Source organism: Pleuronectes platessa, chromosome 17 (genome assembly GCF_947347685.1).
Source record: "Pleuronectes platessa chromosome 17, fPlePla1.1, whole genome shotgun sequence".
Taxonomy (NCBI): Eukaryota; Metazoa; Chordata; class Actinopteri; order Pleuronectiformes; family Pleuronectidae; genus Pleuronectes; species Pleuronectes platessa.
Window position 1 is genome coordinate 22,724,559 of NC_070642.1, and position 9,930 is coordinate 22,734,488.

A 9,930-nucleotide genomic window follows, 5' to 3' on the forward strand; every position below is an offset into this window, starting at 1 on the left:
AAGTATGTTTTGTTGACAGTTAAGATCAGAGTCTGAGTGACACCTGCAGGACGCGGCAGCACGAGACTGACGCTAAGCTAATGGGAGCTAACGCAGAAGCGGGTGTTGTTGTTGTGAGATGTGTGAGATGTGTGCAGGTTTGTTATCGTCACCGAGACAAACAAACACAAATCAGCTGCTCAGTGGAAACGGACCCGAACAGGAAGTGAGAGGTGACAGGGAGCAGCCCGTGAGGGGCAGCGCGGGAAACCCCTCTCGTGCGGACAAACAAGCAGAGCTCGCGACGTTACGCAGTCGCCATTTTGTTTCCCCGGGAGTAAAGAAACCAAACGGAGCAGCGCCGGCGTCAATATTCTCCATCACCCGCAGCACCGTCCCCACGGCCGAGCAGCGTCCTGCACCCAGGGTTACATGGTACGTTCTCCGCGGAGAGGCCGCCGAGTCTCCGCCGTGTGTCTGCTCCTGGAGCCGGGCTCGTTCTCTGAGCTCCCCGGCCGACCGGCCGCTGCTAGCAGCACGGCGGCGAGCCGGCATTTTGAAAAGCGGGCCCGCTGCGACCAGCGATCCGTTACATGGATGTGGTTCGATGTCGTGATGAGGACTCGGGCTGAAGCCGCTGGAGCTGGAGGCGGATCCGCTCGGTGACTCACTGCGGAGTCGGGAGCTGCTCTCTCCCGGCCCCGCCACGCGTGTGCCCGAGCCCCGGGGCCTGCGGGCGGCCGAGCCGGGGTTAGCTACCTGGCACCGGGCTAACAGGCGTGGTGGGTGTGTGGGGAACCAGCTCGTTATAGGGTCGTTACTCATCTATGACACGGAGCGGTAGTGGATCTATGCTCGGTTCGATCGATCCTCGTCCGGGCGTGAAGAGGCTGGTTCCCCTCGCTAGCATTAGCAGCATTAGCACAGATACGGGTTGTCAACTGGGACCAGACTTGAACGATGGCGCCAAAACCCTCACGAAATGTGTTGTTGTGTTTGTAACTGTATCCTGACCGGGCTCAGCCTGCAGCTGGTACCGGGGATAGAGAGCTGCTCTCCGGGCTCTGCTCTCTGTTGCACACGGTGGTTTGATCAATGATCCAGAGCTGGAACTACTGGTCTCAGGTGCAGCCTCCCTACTGGGAATAGGACCAGTTCACCTTCTATGATGCTGAACTAACTGGTTATTGGCTTGAAGCAGCGTCAGGGTTATAATAACACGAGGTTCCTATAATAACGTTGTAAGGGGGGGGGGGGGGGTTCTTTGTGATGCCTCCAAGTAGATAACTACAGTGTTCTTTCAATTTCTTCATGCAAACCTGAACGTCTTCAGTTGCTGATCCATCCTTGACTAAGTGTTCTTCTCTTTATCTGCACAGATGTCTGGAGACATGGCCACGGATCTTACTGGTGACATGGCCACGGATCCTACTGGTGACATGGCCACGGATCTTACTGGTGACATGGCCACGGATCTTACTGGTGACATGACCACGGATCCTACTGGTGACATGGCCACGGATCTTACTGGTGACATGGCCACGGATCTTACTGGTGACATGACCCCTGATCCAACTGGTACCACGACCACTGATCCAACCGGTGACATGACCCCTGATCCAACCGGAGACATGGCCACGGATCATGTGAACGGAAACGGCACAGAGGAACCAATGGACACTACAGCCGCCGTGGCCCAGTCAGAACATTTCCCGGCGTTACTGGAAGCTGGTCTACCTCAGCAGGTCGCTGAGAAGCTAGATGAACTCTATGTGGCAGGTAAGCAGAGGTCCTTCACCTTCTACACAGAAAGTCTGAGATCTGGTTCTTGAGATGTGCTTCTGTGTTTCAGGGGTTTTGTTTTGATCTCAGTTCTATGACTGTTTGGCTTTTGTATTTACTTGAAAGGACGAGGATATTACATCTGTAAATTGTTGTCAACAAACCCCAGAGTCCATTCTACCCACATGGCATAGATCCAAAGCTTGACCTATCTGAAGTGAGCAGTAGTGAGAGAAGATCATTTGGCTCTTCAGGGAAAAACAGTGAGATACTTTGTGAGGCCAGAAAGTCTAGAAAGAAAGAAGACTGTTAGAATGATTAACACTTAGACAAATGCCACTACCAGCACACCTGCCCTTTGGCTATTGAAGGCTCAAGACACTGGTGACCTGGAAAAACAAAACACTGTTCACTGGGCATAGTTTTAATTTGTTAAACTAATCATCAGTGCAGGTGAAATAACCTCATTGAATACCAAGAGGTGAATTTCTTTCACCAGATCAATATTATCCTGTGACTTGCCTTAAGTACCTTCTTTGTTGCACATCAATACGTTTCTCCGCCTGAGTATTGACGTGCTATGTGAGACTGGATTGAAGGGGTGGGTGTAGCTCTAAAGGCTCGAAGGATGGTAGGTGGAAGCCATCTGCTGCTGTGCAGACACAATAAAGCAGCTGTTGAGCTGCAGTCTGTGGATTGTTCTCTTTGAGCAGCAGCTGAAGAAGCCACAGGGACGTTTTTAATTTGACACAGGGTGAAAAGGACTGTTAAAAGTAAGAGTTTTAATATAATCAGTGTTTCTGGCACAGATCACAAATCCATTTCCCAACCTGCTCGGATCACCATGTTTGTTTTAACATCATATTTACAGTTTGTGTTATTGGTTGTGTGACTTTCAGGCCTGGTAGCACATAGTGACCTGGACGAACGGGCTATTGAAGCTTTGAAAGAATTCAACGAGGAGGGAGCGCTGCAAGTGCTGGTCCAGTTCAAAGAGAGCGACCTGTCCCACGTGCAGGTAAGCTGTGAACCGTCTGAGGTTCCACTCTCTGACACACAACGGGTCTTTGTTACAGACCCTAGTTGTGTTTCTGCCAACCGGTAGTCTTCAACAACACTGAGCACACACACCTGTGCAATGTCACTGAAATATTAAATTATTTAAAGGTATTATTTTATGGTTAATACATTCTTTACAGTCTGGTATTTGATTCGTTCAATGAACAACATGAGGTTTAGATGTAGATTGTCTAAAGTACAACCCTGGCAATCAAAATATGAATTTATAGTATAAAATATCTAGTGAACACCACAGGTTTGTCAGATTTAATAAAAATCCACACGTTACTATACTGTATGTGTTTTTATGTATGCAACATGTTCCCTGTCTTCATGACAAATTTCTCCCTGGTGGAGACCAATAAACTAACCTAACCTAACGTTGAGGAATTTCCTGAAACGTAAAACTGTCAACCTCTCGGGCCCTGGTCTTCATTCCTCAAGGCTTCCGCTTAAAATAAACCAAACTAGATTCAGTGAAATTGACCAGAGGTGTCCTCAGTTTTGTTTATTGGACCTCGCATGTGAGCTTTCCTCTTCATGTTGGTTTTTAGAAAGCCTGATTATTAATAGAATGTTTGTGACACAATTGTTTCCTCTTCCAGAACAAAAGTGCCTTCCTCTGTGGTGTAATGAAGACGTACAGACAGAGGGAGAAACAAGGGACAAAAGTTTCAGATTCCACTAAAGGACCCGATGAGGCTAAAATCAAAGAACTCCTGGACAGAACCAACTACACACTGGACGTCACAACAGGACAGCGAAAGTATGGCGGCCCCCCCCCTGAGTCTGTGTACTCAGGGGCCCAGCCCACAGTTGGAACAGAGGTACACTTCAGAAGATCTGAATACAAACCAAGGCTTTCTGTAGAGGTTAAAGATCCTGACTGATGGCTGGGATGTCTGCTATTCTTTGTTTTTCTCCAAGATATTTGTGGGGAAGATTCCCCGTGACCTGTTTGAAGACGAGCTGGTTCCTCTCTTTGAGAAGGCCGGGTCTATCTGGGATCTCAGGCTGATGATGGACCCGCTGAGCGGCATGAACCGGGGCTACGCCTTCGTCACGTTCTGTAATAAAGACGCAGCCCAGGAGGCGGTGAAGCAGGTGAGTCTCAGGACCGAGAGCCGAGTCACATGGTGGAAGGATTCGTTCCCAGTCACTGATTGACGTGACCTTTTGTGTTTCTCCAGTGTAATAATCATGAGATTCGCCCTGGAAAGCACATCGGGGTTTGTATATCTGTCGCCAACAACCGGCTCTTTGTTGGCTCCATCCCGAAGAGTAAAACAAAGGAGCAGATCGTCGAAGAATTCGCTAAAGTCACAGGTAAAAGAATAAATCCTGTTTTAATACATTTGATTTCATTTGACAACCTATGTTTCTTAATGTGATTGTAAATACTGAATGTGTTTTCTGGACGTGACAGAGGGCCTCAGTGATGTCATACTGTACCATCAACCTGACGACAAAAAGAAGAACCGCGGCTTTTGCTTCCTGGAGTATGAAGACCACAAAACGGCAGCTCAGGCCCGTCGCCGGCTCATGAGCGGGAAGGTGAAGGTGTGGGGCAACGTGGTGACGGTGGAGTGGGCGGATCCCATCGAGGACCCCGACCCAGAGGTCATGTCCAAGGTGAGATTCAGAAGTCAAAGTCATTTAAAAAATCTCTTCTGGGCGACTTGTTGAATTCTGAGCTGTAGATTCTGACGTGTGATCGTCTCCATGTCCGGTTCCCAGGTCAAGGTTTTATTTGTGAGGAATCTCTCCAACGGTGTAACAGAGGAGATCCTGGAGAAGTCCTTCAGTGCGTTTGGAAACCTGGAGCGAGTGAAGAAGCTCAAAGATTACGCTTTCATTCACTTTGAAGAGAGGGACGGAGCCGTGAAGGTACAGATCTCCTGTTTCCTACTTGAACACTCCTCACTTCCATCTTCGGCCCGAGTCTCAAGACGTCAGTACTAATGTCTCTTGTGTGTCTCAGGCCCTGGAGGAACTGAACGGGAAGGACCTGGAGGGGGACGCCATCCAGATTGTTTTTGCTAAACCACCAGATCAGAAGAGGAAGGAGCGTAAAGCCCAGAGGCAAGCAGCCAAAACACAAATGTGAGAACATTGGTTCTTTGATTTCAGGTGACAGCACCCTGATGATGTTATCGTTATAACTTTCTCTTTATTCTCATCCCTCGCTCGGTTCAGGTATGATGACTATTACTACTACCCCCCCCCCTGCCCACATGCCGCCGCCTGCGAGAGGCCGGGGCAGAGGCGGCAACCGGGGTGGCTACTCTTACCCCCCCGACTACTACGGTTACGAGGACTACTATGACTATTATGGCTATGACTATCACAACTATCGTGGCGGCTATGACGACCCCTATTACGGCTACGACGACTTCCAGGGCCCCAGCCGGGGGCGCGGCGGCAGCAGGGGCTCGAGGGGCGGAGCCTCTCCATCCAGGGGGCGTGGCGGCCCAGGCGGACCTAGGGGCAGGTCCAGCTTCTCCCCGCGTGGCGGACCGGGACCAGGCCGTGGAGGGCGTGGCCCCAGAGGAGGAGTGCAGCCGAGAGGGCGAGGAGGGGTACGTGGTGCACGGGGTGGCCGCGGTGGAAATGTAGGAGGAAAGCGCAAAGCTGATGGGTACAACCAGCCAGATTCCAAGCGTCGCCAAACCAATAATCAGAACTGGGGCTCTCAACCCATTGCTCAGCAACCGCTCCAAGGTGGTGACCATTCTGGTAACTATTCTGGTTACAAATCTGACAACCAGGAGTTTTATCAGGATTCTTTTGGGCAACAGTGGAAGTAAACCAGTAGGGCTTTGATAACAAAATACGTGTTTGTTTTTGTTGGTGTCTTTTTTTTATTTAGAGACTTGATCTGATTGGCCCTCAGTCCCATACGGTTGCCTGCATTTTTTCCTCAAAATTGGTGACATCTGGCAAGATATCTCTTTGTACATATTTTAATAATCCGCTTGGACTCATAGTAGACACACCCCCACCTGTTTCTGGCGAACTGGTTTTCTTTTAATTTTAATTTTTTTTAAGATGGTCGTTAAAAAGATTTTCCATAACAAAAGTTGAGGAAACAATTTTAAGATTCAATTCTGTGGTCGAGCTGTCTATTTGGCTTTGGCTTTATGTATGTTTTTAGACATTCTGGTTATTATGTTCCAAGTAGCTAACAGCAACAAAGCATATGTCTCCTAAACATGTATTTAAAACAAATGAAAATACAATTTGTATTGTCACAAAGTAATGCGTGTCTTGTTATTGAAAAGAAGAAAAAAAAAAAAAGGACCACCGCAGTCCTATTTTTTGGCTTTACATTTTGGCTTGTATCCTTTTGCTGTTTGTCTGCTTTAATAAACATACACGCACACGTGTACAAAAAACTTCAAATTGTGTTGCAAATTCATGTTTCGGCAAATTCTCTCTTCAAATTGCCTTCAAATTTTAAGGCTCCTTGTGGAAGGAAATGGACTCAAGGTTTGCCAGTGTTGGCCACATGCTGCAGTGTCACCTTGCATGCCGTCAAATTCCAAATCACAGAGTTCTCCGAGTGTTTCTGTATGTGACCGACATACTTCATCCTTATGAATTCCTCTCATGTCCAAAAACACATGTCTCACAAATTGGTGTCCTAAATTCAATGTCAATGCAGCGTAGAGTAAGCCCCGCCCCCTACAAGTCTGTCGTACTAGTGCCGTTTGTTACTGGTGGTGGGGGGGGTAAAGGCACAATTTGACTGATTCCTTCAGAGTGAAGCGTTTCCTTGTCCCAGAAGGATCTACCTAGCTGTTGAAGGCCTGGATACTAATCTTGCATGTTATATCTGGAGGTTTGATCTTGTGCTGCTGTGCATGACTCGCTGCTCGTGTTTTTATGTTGCTTTAACAGACGTGATGGCTGCTCTTAACCCCCCCCCCCCCCCCCTGGCCCGTGTCCTGCGTTTTCACCCGCTGCACCCCCAACACTTATTTCCCTGCCGGGCCGACTCGTGCTTGTCGTCCTCTTCAAGGCTTCGACACGTGCATGTTACATCAGAGGGCGATTGTGAGAGCGTGCTGTGACTTCTAATGTTTGTAAATTCATGTTGAACTTGTTGCACAGTTCTCAGTGTGTGTGTGAGTGTGTGTGTGTGAGAGAGGAACACACAACAGTAGATGCCTGTGTAGATTGTAATTCGATCCTGTTTTACATTCTCTAATTGCTTCCTTTTGTTACCTGACTAGCAGGTTAAGGGGGTCGAGGCCGGTCCTGACGTGTCACTATGAAGACTGACCAGCGCTCGGCGTGGCGCCGCCGGCGGCCAGTGGACGGAATGGTAAGGTCACCTGACTCAGTGGTCCAGCCATTTCCTGCTTTTTCTTTTTCTTTTTAAGGAGCAGATCTCCTGAAACTGCCACGTTTTTGAAAATCAAAAGCAAAACATGGGCTGTTTTTTATCATTATTATTGTAAAGAATATGTGACTCTTAAGTTTTAAAAGACCAACCACAGCTACGACTGAGTGAGCTCACGATGGACGTCCTCCTGGAAAAGTCTTTGCACTTTTTTAGTTTTTTTTATTGAAACTTGATGTAATTTTTTTTCTTTTATCTTTTAAACTTCATCTTCACGATGGACTAGACGTGATGATCTATGATTATCAGATAATCTGTGATTATCAGGTAGAGTTGAGGTGTGACGATCACCTGCCGTTTAAGGTCGGGCATTCCAGAAAACTGGTTCTTTTCTGAACTACAGCCAGCGAGGGTTCGTTAACTTCCTCAGTTTCGAGGATGCGTCTCCTCCGTCTCTTTGTGTATTTGAGGAAACTGAGGCAGCCGCCCCCCCCCACCCCACCCCCTTCCAATTCAGACTGTAAATAAAGATGGATGACGGGCCTCAACTTCCTCTCACTATCTAGAAGTGTCTTGGATGTGAAGGCTTCCATCTTGCACATTTGGAGACTGCACTAGTGTTAGTGGATCTGTGCTGTCAACCAGTCAGTCTCAGCTGTCAATCATGATGTCTCAGAACGTTGTTCAGACACAAACTCCAGAGAATATCAACTCAATAGTTTCTGTTCATTTCCTGTAGTTAGTGTTTGTGAAGCAGCAGCAGGTTGTCGGGTCCGACACGCTCACAGGAACATTCAGGCGAGGGGCGGAGCCTGTAGAGCAGCAGGAGGCGGGACATGACCTATAAATTCACTGTTGTTTACAGCTCATCCACACCGGCCCTCATCACCAGAGGCTCTGGCATGTCCTCGTCTTCATGTCCTCCTCACAGCCCCTCTGGCTCCAGGTCCCATGTGGGACGAGGTGGGCACCACTGTATTCAGCCACCGGGGGGGGGGGTTGTGGCTGTTTGGCTTTTGGGAGCCGTCACGTCGTCCATCTTTATTCACAGTCTCTGCTCCTCCTCCTGAGATAAAGATGCACAGGCAACAACAACAACAAGCACTTAGCGAGTCCCAGTTCTCAGCGATGTGACGAGCTGCTCCTGAGATGAGCCTGAACCGGCCTCACTGTCCCTGAACGTGACGAGCAATGATGTCTCTAACCGACACAACTTTTCTAGCTTTCTATTCTTCTTGTAAAATCTGAAATGCCTGGAAACCGCAGTCATAGCTTTGTCCTCCACGATGGGGGAAATGTCTTAATGTTGTTTGTGTTCACAAAGTGACGTCTCGGGTCGTCTGCACCAACACGTCGTGTTTGTTCACGAACAGGAAGGAGCAGTGAAGCTGACTCTTACTTATTGAGTCTCTGAGCCGGTCTGGAGGACAAAAGGTTTCCACGTCCTGCAAAGTTTAGTCCCAGAAGCAGAACTACACGTTTCCCTCTACGTCACTGTGGACGGATGATGGTGCTATCAGCTGAACGTGGTCGTGACAAGCATTTCCTGTCAACTGGTGTTGAAGCACGTCTTCACTGTGACATGACGATGTTCAGACTTTAAAGGAGCAGATCCATCCTGACACTGTTCAGACTCTAGGAAACAGCGTTTTAGCTCATTAATAATAATCCTCTGCAAAGAGAATCTGTCAGAATAAACCTCCACCTCTCCCATGTTGTTTATGATAAAGTCATCGATAAAAAATAGTTTTTAATCTCAAGACTGAACCAAGCTTCATGTGTTTGTTCTATTGGTCTTTTATTTGATAACTTTAAACTAAATTAAAAACATTCAATTCAGTAAAATGTTCAGCTCCAGATCTATAACACTAAGGTCATGATCTTAAAATGTATAAAGAAACCCACGACTGGAGAGAAAAACCTCATCAACTGAAGAAACCTGTTTCTCAAGCTGATTCACTGACGAGCGGTGGATCAGGTTCTGTTCACACGTCAAACGAATCCTTCACAGAATGAGGCTGTTAACAAACATAAATGTCATGTTTTGAATGAATAAGTCTTGAGGTTGGATTTCTCCTTTTAAATTCTTTAAACATCAGTTTGTTTTTATTTCTCTATGTGGCTCCTGTTTTATTCTTCGGTTCAGAAAGAATTGTGCAGCTTGTTTGATTTTTTTTTTTTTCTTCAAACCCAGTTTGTGAAAATCTTGCAGACTCTTTTGGAATTTAAGGGTCAAGAAATGTTTTTGTTTGTTTTGCTAACAAGTGTGTTTGCATTCTTGCAAATGAATTGTTTTATACTTGTACAGTGACGCGAGTTAAACCTATTTTTCTAATAAAGTTGATGACTTTGACCTTGGTTGTGTTTTTATTCTACAGCCCCTGTAATTATTTAAGTGACTGTGTGATTCATGGGCTCAATCTGTGCAGCTCTAAAACTTCAATGGTAAAATAGAGAAATAAAGTTGAAAGAAAATTCTCTATTAAGCCTAAATATGTATTATAAATATCTATAATTACAATGGTACAATTCTTAATGCAAATATTACCTTTACTATTATCATTCTAGCCACAGAAGCTCGAGAGCTCAACAACTCAAAGGAAGTTTTTAAAGATATTTAAAGAAAACATTTCTCCAGGTTAATTATGTTGTGTGCTAATTGAATCACATATAAACTTATAATAGATGAATAATGGGATTTATATGTTGCTTTTTATTGTCAGTTCATAACTAATACGTCTTGAATTAAATATAAACACTGCAGA

General features: G+C 46.5%; 1 pseudogene; it reads left to right on the forward strand.

Moving 5' to 3' along the window:
• The first annotated feature begins 63 nt into the window (after window positions 1-63).
• On the forward strand, window positions 64-9,518 carry LOC128459984 (heterogeneous nuclear ribonucleoprotein Q-like; annotated as a pseudogene).
• Window positions 9,519-9,930: the final 412 nt, after the last annotated feature.